This window comes from Ambystoma mexicanum, chromosome 10 (assembly GCF_040938575.1).
Source record: "Ambystoma mexicanum isolate Mex_15411 chromosome 10, UKY_AmexF1_1, whole genome shotgun sequence".
Lineage (NCBI taxonomy): Eukaryota > Metazoa > Chordata > Amphibia > Caudata > Ambystomatidae > Ambystoma > Ambystoma mexicanum.
The window spans coordinates 1,364,609,202-1,364,632,087 of record NC_090932.1 but is presented as its reverse complement, the minus strand read 5'-3'; the positions used below and the strand labels follow the sequence as shown (position 1 = coordinate 1,364,632,087).

Below are 22,886 nucleotides of genomic sequence, written 5' to 3'. Positions count from 1 at the left end.
ACAACTAATATGTTAACGGCACTAGTTCACGAGGAACGGGTGTTTTCTATAATTCTGGAAAAATCATTCATATGTATGTGTTGTGACTTGGAGGTAGTTCCATTCTCAAATGGTCAACCGGTGGTAAATGAAGGTTGGGAAAACACTCCTACACATTTTCACAACCAAGATGCGCCACAATCTACAATAGTAGAGATACCTATAAATCAAGATTACTTCCCACCTAAAAACGTACAAAAGTGTAGAGGGTCGAATATCCTCCTTAACCTAGATATGCTTGTACCTTCCTCTATATCAGCATTCCACCTAGTCTTAGAATCTATTATAAGTCTATATAACAACATTAAAGACACTGTCCAAGAAAACGCCTGTAAATTAGTGAATGTTAACAAAAACTTAAAACGTCTGCTGGAAACGCACTGCAAGCATGTTGATAATATCTCTTGTGGTGGTGGCCTGGACCTTGACAAATCTCTGGCTGTGACAGACATGGAAGTTGGGATAAATAGTCCATCCCCTTTATTAGAATGCCAAACCAGGCTTAGCGACAAGCAAAGAAGAGTGTCTGATTACTGTTGAAGATAATGGTGATATATCATGTCCGGTGTATGAGTACACAGTGTTAGGCAGAATCATATGCAGTACCCTTTGGGAACACCACACACAATTAAGACTATAAGTGAAAGTACAAATTCACCTTTGGTACAAGCCTGTACTACACAGCAAAGTGGCTGCAATGGCTGAGCAGCCAGAGTTATCTCAAGAGTAAAGTGAGCAGTCAATAGTTACACAAAGGACAGCAATTTACTATGGTTCAAGCAAACACTGACTCAAGGTTTCTGAGTAAAAGAATATATATTTATTTACACATTCTTTATAAAACAATTCACCAAAGTAAAGCAGTTGAAAAATCACACTCTTAATACAGTACACCGCACCCAATAAATTCTGGACAAGTTAGGCCCAAAATGAGAGCAAAATGGCACTCCAGTAATTTAAAAGGGAGGGAAAGACAAGGTCAGACAAAGGTTAAGCAGCATCAACAAGTAAGTCAGCAGGGTAATTTAGAAAAGGCAACTATGGTGAGGAAATCAAATCAAGAGGCCTGGGCCAAAGTCAGTGGACCAGTGTCTTTGCAGAGGATCACACAGCTCAGAGTAGTTCGCAGTTAAGTCTTTGCCAAGAGTTCAGAACGAAGTTGGTCGGATGAAAAGTTACTTTAAAGAATAGAGAAGGACAAGACCTCCGATCGGCGAAAGATTTCACACACTTTCACAGTGGTTGGATGGAACGAACAACCGGGTTAGCACAGTACCTTAAAAGCATAAGAATGCTGTAGCTGATGCAGACATTCCTGGCAGATCCTGCAGGCTCACTGTTCCTGAAGCGATTGTCAGACTGACATGAAGGAGGAAGACTGGAGGGTCCTGCACTGCTCAGGGAAAAAACCAGCAGCGGAGCAAAACGACAAATAAAAGGTGCACTCCTTAAAACCCAAGCAGGGTCCGATCCTCCTGGCTATACGGCTCACTGTAGCTGTGCACAGAAAATTTGACCAGAGGAGGGAGGCCTGGCTTGCAGTTTGGTGAACTGGTTGGTCCCACCAGCTCAAGAGGAGAAGATTCCTTGCAGATCTTCCCTGTCGTCGAAGTTTGAAGATTCGGACCCGCAGCAGGGCTTCACAGAGCGGTTCAGTCATGGTAGAGGTCCTCTTCTGTCAGCTTCTCTTCAGGTTCTCTCATTCCAGTGGCGACTCTGACTTCCAAGCCCAAGAGACCTGCTTTTTATGCAGTTTTCCCCCATTCACACAGCCTGGCTGTAAATCACACAGCATCATACCAGAGTGCGACATGGGTCTCCAAGGAGACTCTGTGCAGGGAGTCTCAAACCCCTCCCTCACATCCTGTCCCCCTAAGACATTCGGGCGCATAAGGAGGGCTTCTGTGCAGAAGCCCGCCAAAGGACGGCAAACAAAGGAACCAAACCTGGTTTGGCGCGCAGAGTAAAACACAAGGAAGACCTTTACAAAAAGAAATGGTGAATAAACCCAGCCGGAACCTAAATAAAATAAAAGGGGTCCAGGGGGTTTATAGTTCGAGGCTACTAACTTAGCCTAAAACAGAGTCTTCACATCCCCCCTCAAGCACTCACTTGTGCACCCCCTTCTTAAGAAACCCTCTTCCGACCCCTCCTGCCCAGCTAACTATTGCCCAATCTCTATCACTCCCTTCCTGGGCAAGCTCCTGGAGAAACTGGCCATCTCCCAGCTTAATCTCCATGCTGAATCTGTTGGTAGTCTTCATGACCATCAGTCAGGCTTCAGAGCTGCCAGAAGCATGGAAACTGCTCTCCTGAACATCCGTGAGGACCTGCTCGCTAACCTTGACTCTAACACCCCTTGTGTTCTCATTTTGCTCGACCTCTCTTCTGCCTTTGACAGTGTCAACCACACCATCCTGCTCAACCGTCTCCGTGATAACCTGGGTATCACTGGTCAGGCTCTGGCGTGGCTGACCTCCTTCCTCTCCAATCGACCCTCCCAGGTCCAACTGGGTTCCTTCCTCTCTGACATCTTTTTCTCTACCTGTGATGTCCCCCAGCGATCTAACCTCTCCCCCTGGTGTTCAACCAGTATCTGGCTTTTCTTGCTCACCGCATCGCCGCTCTCTGTCCCAACTTTCAGTGCTACGCGGATGATACCCAGCTCATTTTCAGGCTACCCTCGGCCTCCTCTTCCCCTTCCCTCATCTCTGACTGTCTCTCTGCTATCCAGGAATGGTGTGCCGCCAACGACCTCTGCCTTAATGCCAGTAAAACCGAGATTCTACTTATCGGCACACCCACTCCCTCCTTCCCTGCAACTCTCTGGCCGGCCTCCCTTGGCCCTCTTCCTGCACCTACCTGCAAGGCAAAAAACCTTGGGGTCATCTTCGACTCCACACTCTCTTTCTCTCCTCACATATCTGACGTCTCTAAGAAGTCACACTACCAGCTACACCTCCTCAGAGGTATCCTTCCTTTCCTCTCCTTCCCCCAGAAGCTCACTGTCTCCAGAGCCCTGGTTCTCTCGAAGCTGGACTACTGTAACAGCCTCTATCTAAATCTTCCTGCCTCTACTCTCCGCCCTTTGCAACTCATCCAGAACAGGACTGCGAGACTTGTCCTTGGCCTCAAGCCCAGGGACCGTATCTCTCCAGGACTGAAATCACTACACTGGCTCCCAGTGGCTGCGAGGATTAAGTTCAAAACCCTCTGCATTGTCCACAAGGCCTTCTGGGGCCTTGCGCCAAAATACCTTCAACTCTCTCTTCTGGAATATCTTCCTTCTCGAGCTCTTCGCACATCCACCTCCAACTACCTCAGGGTCAGCCGCTTCTCCAAGCAACGAGCTGGGGGTAGATCTCTCTCTGCAGCAGGGGCCTCCCTCTGGAACAGCCTTCCTGCCTCCCTGAAACTTGAGGAGAACCATCTCCGGTTCCAGAAGCACCTCAAAACCTTACTCTTTGCCTCCGCTTTCTCCTCCTCTCTCCCCTGCTAAAATCACTGAACATGCACTGAATCTGCTACTGGGCCACTCACTGATCTCCGTCCTTGGCCCAGCCACTCTTCCCTGCACTGCCTACCTGCACTACAGGGCTGTCTCTGTATCCTACAGCCCCTTCTCCCGGCACTACCTGCACTTGCCACCAGCTGGCCCTATTATTTTTCTTGTATTCTACTAACGATGTACTGCACTTTCCTTGCACTTGCCACCAGCTGGCCCTATTATTTATCTTGTATTCTACTAACCATGTACAGCACTTTTCCCCCTCTCCCCTTCCCCTTGCACTTTTCCCAGTCCCCTCTACCCTTGCACTTGCGCGATCTGAATGACACCTGGCCTAGTAGGATCGTTGTCTGTCTCCCCTTGTTCCCCCCGCCTCGTCGCGCCTTGAAACACTTGTGAATAGGCGCGTTACTAATGCCATATCAAATCATATCATATCATTTAAATAGACCGCGGTAGGAAAAAATAGGGTAGATACCACTGCCACCAGCCAAATCTTAAAGAAAGGGGAACAAAACAATGTTCCATGAGAGACAGACACAAAAGGGATAACTATTAACCCTTTCCAGTACTCTATGTAAGTTAGTTTGTACTGGGTCTGTGATTTAAAAAGACTAATAAAGTCAATGGTAAATTTACATGTATCTGGGGACAGTAGTCAGCCCCAGAAAAAATTAGTTTCAGTGGGAAGTCTGGAAAAGGCAACCCTCTGTCGCTGCATTGAAGGTGCTGTTTAACACACAGTAAGAGTGGGAAAAAAGGCTCACACTCTTACCAGGTGAAAAAAATAAATCCTAGAAATCCAGCAAAGCTGCTGAGGGACTCAGTAGGTAAGGGAAATTAGCCATTCTGGAGAATTCTCCCTAACACTTGCCCCCACCCCCCGCCCAGACTAAGGGACAGGAGGATTTAATCCACTCTTGGATGAATCTCTTCACTCTAGTCGGTTATAAACATCCTAGAGAGACCATCAGCATGTTGGTGGTGACATCCTGACCTGTGCTCAATGGTGAAATCAAATCCTTGCAAGCAGATTAACCATTTTAGTAGTTTTGGGTTCTCCCCTTTCATTTGCATTAACCATCTCAAGGGTTGGTGGTCTGTCTGAATCACAAAAGTAGATCTATACAAGTATGGTCTAAACTTCTTCAGAGACCACACAATGGCAAAACATTCACGCTCTATGGTTGCCCACCTTGTTTTTGGGTCCTTCAGTTTCCTACTGATGAAGCAAATGGGGTGCTCCCTACCTTTCTCATCCAATTGACTAAGGACTGCACCTATACCTGTATTGGATGCATCTGTCTTCATAATGAAGGGTTGGTGATAATCAGGAGCTCTTAGGACTGGGGCTTTCTTCAGGTTTTCGAAAGCTTGAGTGCACTCCTCATTCCATCTAACCTTTTTAGAGAATTTTGGAGAGGAGACTACATTCAAAGGAGAAGCTATGGTCCCATAGTTCTCAGTGAAATTCCTGTAGTACCCAGTGAGACCTAGGCAGGCTCTCACTTGGGTTTGAGTAGTACCAGTGGCCAAGTTTTGTACAGCTTGAACTTTGCTAGGCAATGACCTTATTTCACCTCCTCCTACCTTATGACCAAGGTAGACCACTTTGCTCAGACCAATTTGACATTTGCTTGTCCTTTTGGTCAGATGGGCCTGCTCAAGAGCCTGTAAAGCATATCCTAAGTGATCAATATGTTCTTTCCAAGTAGGGCTGAACACTGCAATGTCATCCAAGTGTGCCATGCAGAAGTCCTCCATCCAATTCAGAACTTGATTGACCATCCTTTGGAATGTAGCAGGTGCATTCTTTAATCCAAAAGGCATAACCTTAAATTGGTAGAGGCCTGCTCGGGTTCAAAATGCAGTTTCCTCCTTGGCATGGTCTGTCGGGGTTATTTGCCAATAGCCTGACGTTAGGTCAAATGTACTGAGGTACTTGGCTGCACCAAGTCTTTCCACCAGTTCATCTGTCCTTGGTATAGGATGGGCATCAGTCTTAGTGACTGCATTTAGATCTCTATAGCCCACACATAATCTCAACTCCTTGGATCCTGCCTTTGGTACTAGCACAACTGGACTAGACCAGGGACTTGTAGAGGGCTCTATAACCCTGAGATCAAGCATCTTGTTGACCTCTTCCTTTATGTGGGATCATACATGTTCTGACATTCTGTAAACTCTGCTTTTCACAGGTAGACAGTCACCAGTGAGAATATTATGCTGACCCCAAGGGGTCAAGCCTGGTGAAAGTGAAAACAGGGAGGTAAACTGATTGAACAGAAACCTGCACTCATCCTGCTGTTCGGATGTCAAGTTAGAAGAGAGATTAACTCCTTCTATGTTCTCATGTAAAGGTTGGCCTCTGAGATGGTCAGGTAGAGGTTCATTCTCCTTCTTCTCTTGAGTGGAAGCTAGAAGCAAAGCTCCTACTTCTGGACATATTCCTTCAAACGGTTGGTGTGAAAAACTCTGGGAGCCTCCTTAGGGCTTCCTAAATCCACCAGATAGTTGTACTCTCCAAGTTTGCCCACAACCTTGCATCTGTCCTGCAAGGCCCTCTACCTTGTTGGCACCATAACTAAAACAAGCTTGTCTTGAGTAAACTCAACAATGTTGGCCTTCTGGTCATGCCGCTGTTTGACAAGAGCCTGACCTGCTTTTAAGTTATCACTAGATTCTGCCATCATGTGTGACATTCTCCTCTGGAGACCTATCACATAGTCAGTCACTCTGACTAGCTTGGAGGAAGGAGCACTCTCCAATCCCTCCTCAATCAGGGACAATGGACCTCTGACTGGATGGCCATAGAGAAGTTCAAATGGACTGTAACCTACTCCCTCCTGAGGGACTTCTCTACAAGCAAAGAGAAGGCATGGCAGTAGAAGGTTCCACTTTCTTTAAGGGGTTCCTCTAAAGCACCTATCATGCTCTTCATAGTAGGTTTAAACCTCTCTACCAGTCCATTTGTCTGTGGATGGAGGGCTGTAGAGAACTTGTAAGTGACACCACTGTTTTCCACATGGCTTGCATGTAGTGGGACATAAAATTGGATCCCCTGTCGGATATCACTTCCTTAGGAAAACCTACTCTGGTAAAAATACTAAGTAGAGCCTTTGCCACAGCCTGAGCCATAACAGTCCTCATGGGTATGGCTTTAGGATACCTAATAGCATGGTCTACTACAACCAGGATAAACCTGTTTCCTGAAGATGTGGAGGGTCAAGGGACCAGCAATGTTGATGCCCACCCTCTCAAAAGGAACTCCCATCACTAGGAGAGGCACCAGGGGTGCCACATTCTTGGCTCCACTCTTGTCAGAGATTTGGCAAGTGTGACAGCTCCTACAGAATTTGTCAACTTCTGTACCCATCTTAGGCCAGTAGAAGTATAAGGAGAGCCTTTCCTTGGTCTTTTTGAAACTGAAATGACCAGCCAAAGGTTTCTCATGGGCCAACTGTAGGAACTGGAGTCTGTTTTCTAGGGGCACTACAAGTCTTTTGCAGTCCCCAGGGATAGACAAAGTCGGTTCACTGTAGAAGAGGCCATCTTCCCAGTGCAACCTATGCTTCCCAGGCTCTTGCCCATTGAGCTGAGAAGCTGCCTGTAGATGAAGACCTTTGAGAGAAGGACACTTTCTTTGTCCTCTGCTGAAGTCAGCCCTGTTGGGTCCACTTTCTGCCAGTAAAGACTGCAGCTCAGGTTGGTCAACAGGGTCCGGATCTCCAACTAAAACAATGTCCTCTTCCAGATCTGACTCTTCAGAAACTGGATCAACCACACAGGGTTGTACCTCACACTCTGCCTCAGCTGGTGGAGGAGTCACAGGTGTGACTTTTGACAATCTTGGGGATGTCCTTGTTGGAAGCACAGGGGTTCTGTCAGTCTTTTTCTTGGAGGTCTTGGGTTTCCCCTTTGCCTCTTTCTTTCCTTAAATAGCAGTGAGCAACTCCTGTGGAGTGGGGGTGATAGCTTCCTCTATCTCTTCCCCTGGAGAGCCCCTCAAGGTCCTCTCCCTTGCAGGCCTAGTGAGCTCCTGTTTCCTTTTACTGGGAGGCCTGGGGGTACTAGACACAACTGCAAGAGTTTTCAGGTCATTACCCAACAGGGCTCTCCCAGGCACTTCACTCTGCACACTAACAAGTATTTTGACAGTCATATCATTACACTGGATGAGAGCTTGTAACTGGGGAAGTATTTGCACAGGGGCTCCAACTAACTTGCATTTGGGTGCCTTAGCAACATCCTCCACCTTGAAAAATGATTCATCAACCACAGTTATACTGGCTCCAGTGTCTCTGATGGCAGGGGTCTCCTGGCCATTCACAAGAAAACTATCTTTGCAATACTCTTTAGTATTATCCCACAAGCCCAGGCACACTAAAGCAACACTAGCTGATACTCTCATGGTTTCATCATCCAGTAGGTAAAAGTTTCCACTTGCCATAGGTACTTCTTCCTCTGGGGTGAAGGCTAAGGAGACAGTGTGGACCCCCGAAGGTTTACCCGTACATCTGGGATCCCCTTTCACATGGTCAGTTGACCCACAAACATAACATTTTGCAAATGTCTTGATGACTGGGGGTTTGTTCTGACCTCCATCTGGTTTGGGTCCAGATGGTACACTAGCCTTATTCAGTTTCCCTTGTGGTTCACCCTTATGTTGCTGTTTGTGGCACACTGTTGGATTGGAGGTATTAGAATTCTCCTTGTTATCTTTCTTTGGCTGCTTTCCCTCACACTTCTTCCGAGTTGCCCCAAAATCCTTGTGAGTAGCCCTGTTGGCAACCCACAAGTCAGCAGCCTTAGCTAACTTCTTTGGATCTATCTCCTTAGAATCAGACAAGTGATGTCTGAGCTCAGGTGAGCAGGCATCATAAAATGACTCCAACATAATAATAGTTCACACACCTTCATAAGTGTTCAATCTGTAACCCTTAACCCAACCATCTAAGTTTTTCAAACAGCCACATACCCAGGTAGCCCAAGGGGTACCATCATGCTTTTTGGGGGTCCTAAACCTCTTTAGGTACTGGGAAGGGGTCTTCCCAAATCTTGCAATTAAAGCTAGTGTCAAACACTCATAATCCATCCTATCCACCTCCCCCAACTCCATCACAACATCAGATGCAACAGTGTGTAGCCTAGAGAAGAACCAAGGAAGCAACTGATTCCCTGTATTGTCTTGAATCCCATGGTCATACTCAAATATTGTTAACCAATCCAAAATATCAAGCTTAACCTCATAGATACCAACAAGAGTCTGGGAGAGAAGCATTTTCAATAGACATTTTCATTTCTAGTGCTTTTTTTAGTTTTAGTAATGTTTAGCCTTGTGGTGAGTTGATCCAAGGTAATAGCAGCACTCCAAGTGTAATCACTATACTTCATCCTCACCACTGTACACCAGTGTTAGGATGAATCATATGCAGGACCCTTTGGGAACACCACGCACAATTAAGACTAAAAGTGACAGTAAAAATTCACCTTTGGTACAAGCCTGTACTATACAGTAAAGTGGTAGCGAATGCTGAGCAGCCAGACTTATCTCAAGAGTAAAGTGAGCAGTATCAATAGTTTTAGCCATTCTGGAGAATTCTCCCTAACACACAGCACCTATGTCAAAGAAACCCAATTTACCGTCTGGTTTGTTTAGAGGCCCTGGTCCATATGTCAATAGAATCATTGGCCTGGAGAATATTGTCCAGGTGAACGGCAAGCTCCAATTGCACAGAGCTAACTTGATGCACATATTCTCTAAGATAACTGTCCTGCACCTGTTGCACACTGGCAACATTGACTTCTTTTCCATTTTGGATTGTGGTGTGGACAAACTAGCTCTATATACATTTACGTCTATGGGGTTTGATCTAATCGAGTTAAACATCTTGGGTGACATAAATTCCTTTATAGCCTATAGTCGACCTAATAGTTTGAGGCAGTTACAGCATCAACCCCCTTTAATAATTAAATGGGATTGTTCCTCTATTACTCATACAGTTACAAATAATCGGGCTCATGATAACTCTACTGATCCCAAACAGGATTGGTCATGGCTGGTGGCCACTATTAATATAAATACCAACCCAAAAGGTTTATTCTCAAATCTTTAGCCCCTCTGGCCTTAGGCCTTTAACTTGGAACTCGTCTGGACACATAAATATATTAAATGCCTACAAGTCTAACTCTTTTCTTTCAGAACAACATGTCATGTTACAAGAGACAATGCCCGCCGGGCCCTTTCGATTGCAAGGTTATAAAACCTACTCCAAAGTGGCCCTTAAAGGCCTAGTGGGTCGACTGTCAGGTGGGGCTGGCTATTGCCATCACCTTACACCTAAATATGCAATCATTTGAAATGTGCACCTCTAACAAAGGTTTGTTGGCCATTGGTTTGTGTCTAATAGATGCTCTGTTTCAATTATTGCTTATTCATTTGTGCTGGAATCCAGTGAAAATGTTACTGAAAGACTTCCAATCCGTAATATGTGACATATGAGTGGTAAGGAAATGGTATTTCGAATAACATCATAACTGTACGTGATTTTAATTCTGAATGTACTGAGGGACTGTTGACATTGAATTGTACTTCATGTAACAGGAGCATGGCCTCATTGGAAGCAAAGGACAGATTGTTTTTCTGACACCTTTTCATAGAGGAATGGGACATGACGATTTGTCTTACAATCGACTGGTCACCTAATGCAACTGTAAAGACTTGGGAGAGAGGTCCAGGGTCCTCTTGGGTTGACCATGTGTATGTCTCACTGAACATCAAAGTCTCCCATTTTCAAGTGGGTTTCATGCACTTCCTTGGTACTTTGCTAAATGGAACTGGAATATCTCATATCATGGCTGAGGTAAAATGAAGTTGCCATCGGTACTACTTACATTGCCTGCCTCAACATGTGTAATGCTTTTGATAGGGTCAATAGAAATAAACTCTGGAGTAAACTCCTGACATGGAATATACATTCCACTATAGTCCAAATCTTTGCTCTTCTGCATTGCAATACAATAGTAAAGATCAGGGTCACTGAGAGGGATTGTTGACAAGATCCATTGATACACACATTGGTCATAAGAAGGGATGCGTTCTGGCCCCTACATTTTTTTTTACTTTTGTATGTCGAAATTGTGGTCATCTAGTAATACTTATTCAGTCAAATTAGGTCATTCCAAACTGGATTGGGTAGCTTTTGTGGACGAACTGCTTATCTTTGCTCAGACACCTATGGGTCTGCAAAGAAAGCCTAATCTGTTCTTGCACTAGGCCACAGATGACAATCTTTTAGTAAGTAGATCCACGTCTAAAATTGTAATATAGGCCACCAAGAAAAGGCCAACAACTATGGTATGGAAGGTGTGGGATTACAGCCTTGAAAACGTCCATTCTCTACGATATCTGGGGTTTAGCATATCAAACTCTGGTTCAATATCTGATTTTAAAGATAGATTGAGACCTAACCCCTGCTTGCACAGGTTAAGCGGATTCATGCCACAATGTGTACATATTCTTTGCTCCAGATTTTACGTTTTTATTTGTATACAATATAACCGACTATCTTGTATGGACTTGATACTATCTTCATACACTTGAGTACCTAGTTAAATACGCTTTATTAAACAATATGGAAACGAAGTCCGCGTCTTTTCCTGGCAATTCCGAATGTAGCGATTTCACATGAAATCGGGTTGATCTCTCTTGATGTCAAGGTTTCATGGAAACAACTTTGTATCTTTGTGAAAACGATTGACCTCCGTCCTAACTCCTTACATTAAAATTTGAAACTGCCATTGAAGGATTGCTCTGTCACTTCCATCAACAAGTTTAGGGATAGGATGTATATCCTCCTCTTTAAAATCGAATCTGATACAGAAGAGCTGATTATGAATCCGCTCAAAACCAAAGACAAGTTATATCATGTAGATTGGAGGGAGAATATTGAACAACTGAAATTATACAAACTTCACACAGAATATGCAATTTTCGCCAGGAGATAACCTACCTAAATACATTTATTTGTTCCTTTTAACACGGCATGACATATTTATCTGTGTTTCAAGCTAAGCTACCTAGCTATCCTTCAGTGTTTAAGACCAGAAACCATTACACATGTTATTTATAGCTATGAAAATTGGAAATCTCTGGCTTTGAACACTACCATATGAGTGGTTATTAGCTGTAAATATTGACCTCAATAGATTTATGACTAAGCGGTTCAATCTGCTACATGTACGCATGTAAGTAACTTCATAAAGTATTGAACCTTACCACTTAGCACTTTATGGGGTTCAAGGTGCTATGGAATCTCTAGTGAGTAGAGCCCTCTCGGACTCCCAACATACTGTGCTGTGCCTCATAGACACTTTATTTCAATTACGTACAAATGGAAGCAACTTCATAAAGTATTGCACTTTAAAACTTAGCGCTTGGTTTATGCTGCAATGGAATCTCTAGTGTGTAGAGCCCTCAACGATTCATACAATATTGTACTGTGCCTTTCAGAATATTTATTTCGATTACACTCTTATCTTAAACTTTTAATAGATCAAGAATGTTATAGTGTATTTGATGTTGGAGACACAACTTGTGTATTAGCCACTAACTAACTATAAAGCTGGAATTCTTGTGACTCTTTATACTGCATCATGCTGCTGTTTGTAATTCTATTTGATCACATGATACATTTCTGTATGTGAAAAGTTTAATTTAATACCACATCACGATAACATAAACTTTACAAAAACTGCAAAACTGCTGTGGCCTCTCAACCTCTCTACCATGAGCTGACAAGCAGAAATGGTGTCTTATTCTGTGCTTAGTTATAATCCTTCTCTAAAGCTCCCAGGAGGGGGGGGGGGTTCTATTTTAACTCTGCAGGCTCTCACTTCTTTGGGAGAAAGTATGCAGTCACCCTACATGATCCGATTATCCTACACTTATACTTGTTTCTTTCTATCCCAAACAATAGTATCCTATTTGTTTCAAATCATGTTTCCTGATAGTCTTATGATGTATCATTTGTTTAAGGGTACTTAATAATGTATCATTCATAGCTTCACCCCCTTCTGCCTCACCAATTGTACTTTTATGGACCACTAGGAGTGATTCTAATGTGTGTTCATCTTCCTCGCTTGGTTTGGACCATGCCAGCCTTGCTAAGCAGTTCTGTTCTGTTCTGTTCTGTTATGTTGACTTATACCGTGCACCGCTACCACCTATGGGGCGGTCTCAAGGCATGGTCATATTACTACCTCAGCAACATGTTTTACAGCAATTGTATATTCTTGCAAAGTGATGAACCTCCATCTGATTCTTGAAGAAGACTTATCCAACCCTTTAATAATACAATGTGCTCTTGTTTTATGGCCATTCAAATGTGCTAAATGTGTATGCACCCCACTTAAAGGCCACCTTCCCTTACTCCAAGAAAGCACACATTTGCTCAGCACCCCTTAACACTCATAATGCACATGTTATGTGTATCTTGCTGTCTTCCACTTGCAATAATGCAGCACCCAGGTCGATGTCGCTGTCAAGAGTCGTTATGGTCTTTGCCAGTTGACTTCTTCACCATAGAAACAGTATCCAACAAAGTCTTTACCTCTGCAAATGATTCTGTACCCTTCCCCCTCCCCGTCCCCCTGCTTAAGTTCTCTGCCTTTTTTTTTAGCAATCTTTAACTGATAGCCTTGTCTGTAAATATTCTATGAACGTAACATAGTGCTCTGACGTGCCGAGAAAATAAACACATTCACCTTTGGTTTTAGCCTTGAGGATATTCTGCTTTACACCAGACCAACTCCTGACTTCCCACCCTCTTCAGCCACAACATGACTCAAATACATTATGTGCATCTAAATGTACACTTATCTTTTAGACTCAGGAGCAGAGGCGTGCTTTACAGCTGGAGAGTGTCAGCATCGTGCTTGCATTTTATTTAGAAGTGCAGTAGTGTGGGTGGAGGGAGTGAGGGATTGTTATCTGTCTAACATGTATTGTTGAAAGACCCACCTTTTTAGTATTTAGTGGAACTGGTGGATGCTGGGGGCATTTCAAGACTCTGTCGGGAATGAATTTCAGATAGTTGGTCCATGCTTGTGAGTCTACTGTTCACGGGCCTGTTGAGACTCTAGCCTTTGTGTAGTTTTGATACATGAGGTGTGAGAGCCTCCATACGTGTGGAGTATAGCTGCCTATCGGGTTGTTGTTCCCTTCAAGACTACTTTGTAGGTGATCCATCTTTACCGACGATCAAACAATTATTCTGCGAGATCATCTATATTCACCAATCATCAGGAGTTGAGCGGAGCGGTAAAAATACAGTTGTAATGCTATCACTGCCACATTACTGCTCTGCCCAATCCATAGTTTGGGGGATACGCAGAGCATTCACCTACACAGCTCTGAGCTGGAGGTGATTGCACTGACTTTCCACCAATTTTCGGCACATTAACCGCTGTGGTGCAATTAATCCAGTAATTGTGCCGAAAATGACACATTGGTGGCTTACCCTGCCACTACAACTTGTGATCTGGCACTAATAGCACCGGCCCAAGTTGCGGTAACGCTAATTGCACTGGGCGGAACCCTGGTGCATTTAACACTGGGATACCGCCCAACTTGTAATGTTGTAATTATTTAGGATATGTATGTGTGTATTTGAATGCCATGCTCATAGCAAAGAAGGAAGCAAAGGATGCAGAGGTGAGAATGATAATGCTATCTTACAACTCAAAATGGCATAACCAATAGGGGGCCCTGCCTTACATTCCCCTCCTTCCTCTTAATGCACTCTAACTGTCAAACCCAGTGACCTACTGACATTCTACATTCTATCTGCCTCACAACCCTTACATGAGATATGCAAAAATCACACACACACATATCATGACACAGTCTATCACTAAACATGTGCAAAAGATGACTTTGTGTGGCCTTCTTGACCCTCTCCCAGTACCCAGAAGGTTGTCTTAAATAGGTTCTCCCTAAGGTAGAACACTTGCACCACACAGGTTATCAAATGACATGTAAGGTAGAAAAAGGTTCAATAGTAGCAGACATTTGCATTGGGAAAGTCACCATTCAATTGGGAAAAACTGCAATAATGTTTTTTCTCTCCCTGCCCCAATGCACAAGCTCAGACCCTCTGAGGGTTCAAAAGTATGGGGCACATGACTCCTAAGTGCAATACATGAGAAAGGTAGACGTTCCAGAGAATCTTTGCCAAGTGATAAGCTCTACTCTCTGTTTCTACACTATGGTCAATCTCATCTGATCCAAGTAAGAGGCATTATGGGTTTGGTGGCATCTGGGCAGTAATTCCACCCAGACACCACCAAACTGTATGTCCGTTACCACCACTTGGTCCAGGAGAATTACCGCCGGATTACAAGTGGTAGTGGTGGTGGAGGTTCAAATTTTCTATGAGTCCAGAGGACAGAATTGGGCTTTTTCAGCAGCAGTAATTCTTCCACGATAATTCTGTCGAAAATGGGCAGAAAGACGACGGATTAACCGCCAGCTCATAGCTGGAGGTGAATCCTCCAACTTTCCGCCCACCTCATATTTGGGTGGTGCAGCAATGCGGCAGTATATGGTAATACACCAGCGTTTAACCGGCACCGCCCAACTCGTAATGAGGCAGTCTGGCATGGGGCAGGCTTCACAATGCACACAGCTTGAAATATGAAGACCAAAATGCCAATGTCCCTTCATTATCTCGTTTCTTTTAAATGTCATATCGGATGTGTTTTCCAATTTGCATTAATTTATTACATTCAAAAGTCTAGCCAGTCCCACAATTGTCTGGATAGCACACCTTGTGAACCTTTTATAGTTAATTAGTAATTGTCTTGGATGCCAGTGTCTTTTAAATGAAGTAGGTTAAAAAATGTTCAATACATATATTTAATTTTGCAAATGTGAAAATCACAGTACAGTCATCCTAAAATTGATAGCAATTAGATTTAATTAATGTTATCGATGGCATTATGGTTAAAGTTCCTTCTTTTTCGGTTTATGTTACTGATATTTACACATAATACCGAGGGAAAACATTATCTTTCCTTTCATTATTTATTTGTAAAAATGTAAAAGAAATGTGGAGATGCAGATTGCTTGCTCAGTTTACCAAGATGAAGCATTACTTTTTTAATTTCAATGCATGTGGAAAAATACTAGTTGAAGCTTATTTATTTGCAAAGCAAAAAATAAATGCAGATACATTCAGATCAAATTACCTAAAAAGAACATTGAGAAATAAAGATGAAAATGTCACCAAAAAAAAGACCATAAAACTCTGGAATATTAATTAAGCTTTACAGAGGTAAGGAGGGGAGCCATCCACCACCCAACTTTATAAGGTAAGGATGCTGGAGTGTTGGGCAGAAGATTTACCGTGCCTGGGCCACATCTGTCAGATGTGGTTCAGGCAGACCTAATGTTGTGGGTGGGAGGCAGGGCTCAGCCTGGCACTACCGTGATGAGAGGGCACACCTTGCAGAGAGCCCTTTGGGTGGTGGGCTGTCAGTGTGGCACACCCTCTCTTCAGAAAAGATTGTATGCTTGAATCACTAAGTAGATAATGCACAATGGGCTTGGTGCTCATTTCATTTTTCACAACACTCACCCTAACACTAACCACACATTCTGATCCTAAAAGACTTGTGATTTGGATGTTAGGATAGAATTGCTACACATCAGTCACTCGATCGGAGATACTATTTTGGATACCTTTTGCCCTGCACAGTGCCTTTCTGTGTAAGTCAAACTGATGTATTGGAAATGGCATGGCTTGGCACCACATGGAGCAGACACTATCTGTCCCAGAAATTAGCTGAAAATCCTGATGATATAGAAATGTGTACTGGAAAGGATTGATGCCTTAAAAGCATAGGTTTCATCAAGAAAATTGCCTCTGAGCCCCAGAGAGTTCCAGTTGATTTTCTGGAGGCATTGACATTGACATTAGAGCAGTTGAGGTACAAGGTGAAAAGAAGAGCTGTGACAGCTGACGGACAGTGAGGATGGCGCTGTGATGAATGGTGGGAACCTCAGAGGGAGATGCATACCCTGACAGGGCCTGAGAGGTGAGAGCCTTCAATAGAGGTGTATCACATGGACGACATCCCCTCTTCCATACCTGACAGTGGGACCAGGCAGGAAGCTCTGGCCTGAAAGGAGGTGAGGTGTCATGGCTGTGAATGCAAACAACGATCAAGGTGAATTGGACCCAGAAGCAAAATGGAAGCAGAGCATAGACTCCTGCAACAACTTGGGTGGAGCATCCATTCAGCTGAGACAAACTAGACATCTGACGCCCACTCCTTTTCACCTAGCCAGAAGCAACTTTAAGAGGCAGCACCCACTTGCCAAACATGCCCGATAGGGGGCAGCAAGGTCAGAGGAGCATGGTCCCCCTGTAACAACTGGCCTCAAGGATTTGCCTCTGTGCCCTGTGTCCTCTCTGTCCCCCTTGTTGGCATGGACACTTCACAGAAAGGGGTTTTAAAGGGATAGAGCATCAGAGCTCTTGTCTGCATCAGTGCCAGCGTATGAACCCTCAGAGGAGGATGAGGCTGGGGGGTGCAAAGAATGGCAATGGAAAGCATATAGAAATAGTGTGGCAACATATTTCCAGGGGCCCTCTTTACTACTGGGCCCAACAGAGTCACACTATATTTACTGTTCCTGCATAGTGTTGACATCTGGTCCTAACCCTGATTAGCTTGAATCCATCTATGAAGCACTTCAGTAGGGTGGTCTCCTCCGGATATACGTTAAGGAACACTGGGATTATAAATAGTTCAGACAAACTAGTGCAAAGACTTGCCAGAAGATGATGGATGGCAGACACAAACATCACAGCAGACCAACACCTTAGACAAGGGATTTCCAAGGGGCTGTAGGTGCCCAGGCAGGTGGCTCAGGAAAAGAATGAGGGGCACCCTAAGAGACAAACAGAGCACAAGGGGAGAGGGAAACCTTGCTGTCTCTAATGCTGGAGGAAATATGGTTAATCCATGTAGTATTTGGAAACAAAATTGGGTATATAGGATACCAGGTTATATACCCGCCGTTGCCCGAGATTTTATTTTTTCATAATATTTCTATTTGTTAGAAATACATTAAGGTACCTTTATGCTTTTCAGAGAGGCTCCATTAGAAAGGTGAAAAGAAAATTCACAAAATTGTATTGATTATTTTATATTTTAAAAATGTTTTCTTATAAAGACTACAAAACACAATGGGCCTCATTATACGTTAGGCGGTAAGGGTTTACTGGTACCGGTAAGGGCACTGGTACCGGTAAACCCTTACCGCCTTACTATGAGTTCCCTTTGCGGGACCCGACTTTAACGGCTGGTTTTACTAGCCGTTAATGTAGGGTGCTGTAAAGGGACCTTGGTGCTAATTACGGTATCACAATTTGCGGTACCGTAATTAGCGCCTTCCCCATTCCCATTATGCCCTATGGGGAATTATCGCCCCCATTCACCTTGGAGTAGGGCGGTAATTCCGCCATTCAACAAGGCGGACACGGTAAAATATCGGCGGCAACCATGGCACTAATAGCGCTATGGTTACCGCCTACCATGTAATGAGGCCCAATGTTTTGATTTTCTTAAAAACCCCTTCTGAAACATAAAACTGTACATGAGAACAACATGGAGATTCCTGAGAAGCATGACTGGTGACATGATGCTGACGGTGACAACAACTATGAACCTAAAGTTTAATATGTTCATTGTAAGGCTTGTTTATAAACACATTTTATAGTTTTTCATGTTGGAGCAAAGATATACAACTGATTTGGGGAACCCACTCTAGAACATGTGGCATATAACTGTCTGTGGGAGAAACATGGAGATTCCAAGTTGGTACCATTGCACTTGATTGACTGGCCCTGTGCCTTGTTGATCGTGATACCGAATGCCAGCCTTACAGGGAACTTTAGGTGCTTGAAACTGAACGGCATGTCTGTCGGAATGAGTGGAATGCAGATGATGAATACATCTCCTCCTTTTCCCTTCCCAGTCAACACTGTTGCTTCAATTACATTGGTAAGCAATTTTGTCATACACACATGTCACACCTCTTTATATAGCAACACTTTTGAAACTTCTGGAATGCTATCTGCCTTTGCCATCACCTCTCAGGTCCATTTGCCTCCCATACGCTTCGCCTCCCAAGCTCCTTCGCCTTTCACCTCTCATATGCCATCGCCTTCCATATGCCAACACTTCGCCAAGCCACAAACCCACAAAGAATTTTTTTTTAACTTTTATATATAGTTATGAATGAGTATATCATTCCTGAGGGAATACCGTAAAAATGTGTCAGAAGGATGAAGGAGGCGGAGAAACTCATTTCGATTTTGGAGATTGAAATGTTGACAGTAAACAATCAGTTTCTTAGGCTGCAGAAGAAACAGAAGACCACTCAAGAAGGAACAATATCTGGATTGCTGCACTGAAGGAAGAGTTGGAGAGGGAGTTGATGGAACTCTACCTTTAAAATAGCTGGGTGCAGGCTTTGGTAGAAAAGGACGTGCAGGCCTTTTCTCAGTGAAGAGAGCACAACTCTGCGCGTTAGGTATTTCGCCATGGGCTATATTTTAGGGTATACATAGCTAGCCTTTTATAGATAGGAATGACATTCTCCAGAAAGCAATGAGTGGGTCAAGCTACAATACACCACATGACAATGTCGCTATTCCTAGATTTCATGCAATATATCCAAATACAAAAACAATCCTAGGAAGGAGTGTTGTGGGAATTGAGGAAACTGTTCCTTTTTCGAGCTGAAATGAAAGTGTTGTATGGGGGAAGACCTGGCTCATTAACAATGCATGGGACTGATGGAGAGGATAGTTCTGAGGAATAAGGACAACCCATCATGGTGTGATGGTGGACCCAACCAACAGCTACAACAGGTCAAGCCCTGAATAACTCAACAGCCGCCTCGACTGGAGAATCACCAAAGAAAATCAAAGTAGCCAAGGATGTCTCTCTGACATTGGGGCACCCTGGCGAAGTGACTTGTGTCACAGATGGAGGGGTATGGTGGGGGCTGACCATGTGAAGGTCATGTTTGAGCTAGTGATGGGTCTGGAACAAGGCTATGGGATAATCTTCAGAACGAATATGTAAGCTGTTCGATATGAGGTCTGGAGTAGATAATGGGTTTCCTAAAATAAATAGAAATTCATGGGAAACAATATTTTAACCACATTGGCATTTGGAGACATGATCATGAGGTGGTTAGGCTGCAGGAGACTCATCTGGGGGGCACGTATTGATGATTACAGTATCGTACCAACATTTCGACTACACTACTGTGCCCCCGCAGTTACCGCGCCTTTAGGAGCGCACACGATTTCCTGACTCCCATTTATTTTATTTTTGTACTTCTTACACCCCGCTTAACATTAGGGTAAGCAGGGGACACCCCTGCAACAACCGACTCCCATTACTGAGCCCAAGCAGAGCAGGGGCTGCGGGGTGTCCCCCGCTCCTCTTGGGCACAGTAACGGGAGTTGGGTGTTGCAGGCGTGCCCCCCACATACCGTAATGTTAAGCAGTGTGTAAGAAGTAAAGAAAAAAAGAAAAGGATGCTGTAGCGTCAGTACTGACCCACAGGGTCAGAAGTGAGATGGTGGTGCACTTCACTGTGTGCCGCCGAAAAGGTAAGTGGATAGTTGGGTGTTATGCGGATGCAGGGCACAGTGTTCTATGTGATCACTGCGCTGTGCCATAATGGGAGTCAGCAATTTCATAGTCGACATTATGGGCGGTGCATTGATCACATAGATTTGATGATTCCTACTGAGAAATCAGTATTGGACAATGTTCCAATCAGACTTTGCCAAAGGATCTAGGGGACTAGCAAAATGATCAAGAAATCGCTCCTTAGGTGATTAGAAAACCTAGAATTGATAACGGATGCAGATATATCTCTGTTTTGGGGACATTTAGGACATAATGGGCCTCATTACAACCCAGGCGTTAAGGGTTTAACGGCGCCGTCGGCGCCGTTAACCCTTAACGCCTGATTATCATTTTTAGCAGGCGTTAAAATGCAAGGCGCTAACCCGCCTTGGTGCTAATTATGGCACCGTAATTTACGGTGCCATAATTAGTGCCTTCCCCACTCCCATTATGCCCTATGGGGCAAAAATGGGAATGGGGAAGGGTAAATGGGGAATGGGGATTTACCGCCCCACTCACCTTGGAATGGGGCGGTAAATCCGCCATCCACTAGGAGCCTGCCGTCCTTTCCTCACTACTCCTAATTGCATCATACTTGCCAGGACACTGGTTATGTCAAAGCTCGATTACTGCAACACATTGTAACTAGGGCCTAGTCATTGCAACTTAAATAAACTTCAGGTTACTCAAAATAATGCCATTAGGGCTGCCCTCAACTTCCCAAGATCCTTGCACATTTCAGACACCAGGTGAAGCTTACATTGGCTATCAATCTCCCAAAGAATATCACTCAAAATGATTGCCCTCACACACAAATGTATAAATAACCAGGTCCCCACCTACCTGGTAAGCCGTTTCTCTCACCACTCATCTTCACACCCACTGATATCTGCCCAAGCACATAGTCTCAATGTACCGAGTTACAAACTTCAGAAAGCTGGTGGAGTGAGCTTCCCTGTTCTCGCTGCCAAATTATGGAACTCACTGCCTAACCTTATGAGGAATGAACCATCCTTCCATTAATTCAAGCACAAAGCCAAGCTATGGCTTGTGACCCAAGATGCCTAATCTGAACACTGTGTAAGAATTCTTTTTATATATACTGCAGATGTTTCTCCTATTGTCCTTGTTGTTTGCTCTAATATAAACAGGACTATCTCACCTCTATATGATTGGTCTCGTACCCTCCTTTACTGTATTCATAGATTATTACTTTCCACTTTTTTGTGTAAATATACTAGGCTGTATTCTATGTAATGTAACCTAAGATATGCGCCCAGTTGCCCTTGGGCCAGGTGCGCTCTACAAATAAAACAAATACAAATACAAATCATCTTCAAAACTATACAAGGACTTGCCCCACCTTATCTATCAGCCATCTCACTCCCTACTCTCCTCATTTTGTACGATAATTCTTGGCTCACCCTGTTGCCAGCTCTCATGCCCATGCTCCATCTTGTTTCCACACTTTTACTCTGGAATGCTCTTCCTCTCCGTTTCTCTTCACTACTCCTACTCTGTGTCTATTTAAATCCAACCTCCTAGCTCTTATCCTTTCTGAAGAACCACTTGAGTAGCATTGTACACCACCATATCTCACTGTTCTCTCCTCCACCTACCTCTCTTTACGACATCCCCAAGGCACTTATCCCTCACGTTTACCCCACTTGTGCGTTTGCACAAATATGGAGGTGTCTCAGGGCATTCAAAGAGCATCCTGAATCCACAAACGGGATGCACTTTTAAATGCCCTGAAATGATGGTCATCCACCTGCACCTTTTAAAACATGCATAGGGGAGGCGCAAATCCTGACAGTGTCATTTCTGACACGATTTATTAATTTATTTATTTTAAGTGTGACATCTGTGGTTGTCACACCTGCATTTCCATCCCTCAAATAAGGATGTAACAGTCCGTCTCGGTGAAATGTTCTCCCAGTAATCACATGTTTCTTGGGAATCTATCATACAAGGGGGCTGGACAGAGCATCTTTGCGTTGTTGTCCAGCCCCTCCTGAAATGCTCACTCACCTTTGTGAATGAGGCCACAGGGCATTTTGCCAATGAGCAAAAATGAAAGGAGAGTATTAGCGCTTCTTTCATTTCTGCTCATGTGTGAGATTCTGACCACTTGGTTTACATTACAAGAATGACTTGTTCTCCCTCTCAAAGTGAACAAGCTGTGTTGGTAGTCGAGGGAATTGAGAACCAGAAATTAAGAGAAAAATACTTTTTCAAATGGCAGAATTACATTTTATTTCAGAGACTTGAGGGATGATCATCTGTTTAAAAGGTGGAAAATGGCCCAGATTACAATATTTGAAAACAATGCAATACTATGGAGGGGTTTGCATGAAATGCCAGGAGTGCAGCAAAGTGAAACCAACACTAACCGATGACAAGCACCATCCTAAACTTTTAAAAATGCAATGTATAGCAATGCAAAGTTTTCAAAAATATGTATTTTTGAATGTGCTCTTTTTGAGATTTGAGATTTAAACTAAAATGTTACAAACTTTAATTTTTCAAATAGAAGACCGATTGCCCAATCAGAGATATACTGCCATTGCAAATATGATTTTTGAGTGGAGTTCAGTATGGTTGCATTTCCACATGCATA

At 43.9% G+C, this 22,886-nt stretch overlaps 1 protein-coding gene across 1 annotated transcript in view; it reads left to right on the top strand.

Moving 5' to 3' along the window:
* The window catches only part of MYO18B (myosin XVIIIB), a 1,784,667-nt gene that overhangs the window by 681,918 nt on the left and 1,079,863 nt on the right, over positions 1-22,886 (top strand). The window lies entirely within an intron of this gene.